A 4,810-nucleotide genomic window follows, 5' to 3' on the forward strand; every position below is an offset into this window, starting at 1 on the left:
GTGAGGAAACCTGCATGTGCCTAATTTCAACGAAATTCTGCCACATATCTATTCCACCAACCCGCATTGGAGCAGCGTGGTGGAATATGTTCCAAACTTTCTCCTCAAAGGGAGAGGAGGCCTTAGCCCAGCAGTGGAAAATTTACAGGCTGTTAATGTAAAATGTATTAAGTAATGCCACGGCCTTTTTAACATAAACACTTTAAATATTGATTTCTATAATCGTTTAAATTCAAAGATATGGATCGGACGAATGAATTATTCATTTAACAACAATTATAAGACTCAATTAAATGCAGTGCTATTCTGAAAACATACTTCTCACACTCACTCTCATCACACTTCACCCCGCTATTTTGATGCGTACACTATTTGAATGCTTAAATAATATTACCATCGAGAGTTACAAAGTGAGGTTTTACAGAATAGTACCGCTGAAAAACAACAAAGAAAACATTACACAAGTATTATCTTTATGCGTAGTCAACAACTTTATCCGGATTAAACTTATACCACGTCTCACGAACAAATAAGTTTTCAGGAAGAAATGAAGTCGTTGCCTCAGAAGATAGAATAAATGTGTTTAAATATTTATGATATAGCGCCAATTTTTGTTGATTTGTCCTTATTTGTCTCGACGTTTATTTTTACTTATGTTAGAAGCCACTTAGTAGGAACTAATCCATAATGTGTTTGGATTTGTGTTGTCTATCCTTGTTGTGTTTTTTTTTAAACGGAGCATAGTTCGATGTAAACTCTTTTTAAAGTTTTATTTTCCTTCGTTAATATTAATACTTGACTCAATACATAAAGACTAATTCATGGTGCTTTTGTACAAATCCTCCTGATCATTAAACATATTTTACGACGATTATAATATGACAAAAACCTTTACGCAAATAGCAATATTTGGTTTTAGGACTTTGTACAATCCCGTCTGGGTAGGTACTATCCACTCATCAGATATTCTGCCTCCAAGCAACAATACTTGATATTGTTGTGTTCCGGTTTGAAGGGGGAGTAAGCCAGTGTAACTTAAGGCACAAAGGGACATAACATCTTAGTTCTCAAGGTTGGTGGTGCATTGTCTATGGCTATAAGACAGAATGCACACGAAACAAAAACAAATATTAAGGTTTCATATAGATATATATGTAAACAGGTGATACAGGGATGTGATGTGATGGGATGTAAATGTACATATATGTACATTTACTAACAAAATCCGACAATCGATAGCCTTTGTATTTATATTAATATTATAAAAATAGAAAATTAACCTGTGTGTGTGTAATCTCCGGAACTAATGATTTTCACTTATAGAAAGCTACGTTCGAAAGTTTTGAAAAAAGGCAGGTTGTTACTATATTAATGATATAGTGATTGTGATGGCGTTTCGTTGAACGGTATAGAAAATGTACCGCAGCGCCAACTAGCGATTAGTTACAACAAAACGGGTTGTATAAAATGTTCTACTTATACTACACTTTGATCTTAGCCAAAAGGCCGAGAAGCTGGCCCTGACCCACCGGGTCAAAATACGTTGCAAACACGTATACAAACAAACACGGTAGCTGCGGGCTACTGTTGAGTACATGCCCGGGCAAGGAGATATGCCTCGAGGCCCGTACCCCGCTTGGCGTAGGTCAAACAGGAGGAAGCATCACTTCTACTTATAAAAATCAATCTTCTAACTTTTAGGATAATCAGTTATTTTGAGGTATGTTAATTTAAATAAATATATAAACATAATTTCCATAGATGTATATAAAACGAATATGATGTAGTTCAAATTATACTAAACTTTAATTGCATACACAAAATATTTATTTTCTCATTAACTATACGTATTTTAATTCTGCTTCTGTGTCTCAGCTTAAAAATGTATCCCCTAACTCAATTAAAGTTGAGAGCTGTTATCGGATTACTTAATTTTCCCCTCGGATGGCAAAGACAAGCTTTGAAGGTAGTTTCTGCATGTTCTACCTTCGTTTATATCTGTATATAACAAAATTCTAATGGAAGGATGTTTGTACGTAAACATTTTTTATAACAAAATATAAATTGCTAATGTTGACAAAAATACTGTTAGACTAAAATGTAAAGGCGAGTTACATTAGAAGTCACCACGAGAGATTGGCAGCTATTGTCGCAAATTAGGTCTCTAGTGACGGACGAAGACCTTGCGGTCAATCAAGTAAGCGGTGGTGCGGCCATCTCAATGCCTTCAGCTTAAATTGGATGGAACTGGTCAGGGACGAGATCGATGGAAAGACGAGAGACCTTAGGGACAAAATAACTCGAAAACATTGGAAGACTTTTAAGAAAATGTTTTAATTAGCTTTTTTATAATTAATTTTCCTATAGTGATACAAAAATTATGTTCATGATGACTGTATCATCGCTTGTCCGATTTATTTGAAATCATAGTGTATACTTAGTACTGCATAGAGTAAAAAAGTAAATTCAGTAAATGTGCCACTACTGGGCTAAGGCCTAATCGCACTTTGAGGCGCAGGAAATAGCAGTGTGGATATTTGGCATGTATTGGTGGATTATGGAAATGCACAGATAGACAAACCCACTAGAACCCGTCATGAACATTTCTACGAAGTTCCTTGATTGCCTAATAGATAATGATATTTTCTAGAGGTGATTTAGCTATTCGTTTGGGTGATATTTTTGTAAGCCGCATTTTTAAAAAATCAATTTTATATTATGGATTACTTAGTTTAAACATCTTAAAATGTACAGCTTATAATATGTACGCTATTTAATTATGATTATCAGGGTTTTACTTACTCTTCAATTTTGTGGTATTATAGTTTTAAAAAAAGGAATCTAAAAAACCGACTTAATAGACGTAAGCTTTCAAAGAACCAGTTTTGTGACGTAACTCTATTCCACTCAGCACGATTTACTCGAACACATTATTATTTAGGTATATATTGTATGACAATAATTATTATTTTTTATAAAAGAATATGTAGATGGCCATGTTAAATAGAAATTAAACGCGACTGAAGCCACGGGACACAGATTGTATAATATATACATTGCTTTTACTACTTCAGTAATGGAAGATTAAAATAGGTTTTTCATGTCCATAGTCCAAAACAGTCACAGACTAAAGCAAGCGAGATTTTAAATTTGATAATTTACTGAAATGTTATACATAGTTTTGACTTTATATTTAAATCATATTTCAGTTGGAAATTTTCATTATAAGCAGGTAAATAAAGATCTAAATTTATTATGATGATTGTAATTATATCTTTGTACATTTGAAGTAGGTTTGAACATTGTCCTATCACATACAGAACAGCAAGGGATTCCTACAAAGGAAGGAATTTGCTCTACAACCCGGTGGAACCAATTTCTACTGACGTAGGTAAAAAATCGCTTTTATTTAATGATAATGAATTTACTGGACGAAGTTCTTAACCGTTATGTACGAGATCATCATATAAAAAAATTAAATCTATGTCCTGCAATAATTAATATTGGCTGAACTTGAATATATTTAGGTGTTTTATTTATATATTATATAACACTCAAACTTGTTACATTCCTAATATATTTTTATATTTTTGACATTGGGTCTTACATGCAAGTTATTATCAACGGTTAACTCATTGGTCTTGTGGCTAAAAAAAAATTTCTCAGTAACAGCCTGGAGTCTGGATATTTGAAATGTGTACAACTGTACCAATACTTTTATGTGCCTTGGAAGGCACATAAAAGTATTGGTGTTGTGCCTGAACCCTTTGGATTAGGAGAGTAAGGGCAGTTCACTATAATATGACCTGCATGGTTAATTGGTCTCCCTTAAGATTGGCCGCCGACATAATAATCATAATCATCGATCATTGTAATATTTTAATATCATTGTCTGGACTGTGCGAACATGATTTGTCTTCTTAAACATTAATAATATATTATATGATTAACCAATTGACTTTAGATCGATATTAATATCTAATAATATTAATATCGCTTCTTTTAATTTTTTCCATTGCATTTATTTCCTATATCAAAATAGTTACGTAGTACGCACGTGAGAAGTTCTACTGCTTTAATGCATACAATAAAATTAAAATTATTGTTTCGAGCTATATTAACAGGCGGTTCAGCGAGCACTTTTATCGTGTAGTTTCGATGTCATCTTGTGCGCGCGCATCATAAAAATTCACTCTCATAGTTTTTTCGTATCGCGCTAAAAGAACTATAATTTCAAAAAGACATACGACTTTTTATAGAATTCAATTGAGACTTAATTTTATTATAAATTTTTGCACTTCTAGAAGGCTTATATGATATATGAAGCGATAGAACTATAAATTGAAACTAAACGTATGCTATAAATAAGTCGCGGAACGAGAACTCGCCATAAATCTTGAAAAGCACTAGAGAAAAAGTGAACAACACAGTTCGATAAGGTAAGGGGTTAAGTTGTAACACAGATGGCAACATCTGCGCTCAACACGACTCCGTTCCAAACAATTACCATAAAAGCGAGGAACAGGGTATGTGGAGTACAGAGTATGTTTGAGACATAGATTAATTAACTGTCTAGAGGCAACATAATTACATTATCAAGATCTGGGCTAATAAAGTTTATTAGACTAATTTTAAGCTATTTTAATACTTTGAATGTATCAATTTTAAATATTTACCTATAATTCAACCCTAAATTCTGTAAACGATTGCTGTTTTTTCTTCAAGTCCATTATTCTGTTTGAAAATTATAATCAAACAATTCAATTTGTTTTTATTTCATGTTTATTTACAAATCAAATTACTTTAGTAC

General features: G+C 32.8%; 1 pseudogene; it reads right to left on the reverse strand.

The window, feature by feature from the left end:
* Positions 1–1,389: 1,389 nt before the first annotated feature.
* LOC125064443 lies at positions 1,390–1,518 on the reverse strand (annotated as a pseudogene).
* Between the last annotated feature and the right edge of the window lie 3,292 nt (positions 1,519–4,810).

This window comes from Vanessa atalanta, chromosome 5 (assembly GCF_905147765.1).
Source record: "Vanessa atalanta chromosome 5, ilVanAtal1.2, whole genome shotgun sequence".
In the NCBI taxonomy this organism is placed as follows: Eukaryota; Metazoa; Arthropoda; class Insecta; order Lepidoptera; family Nymphalidae; genus Vanessa; species Vanessa atalanta.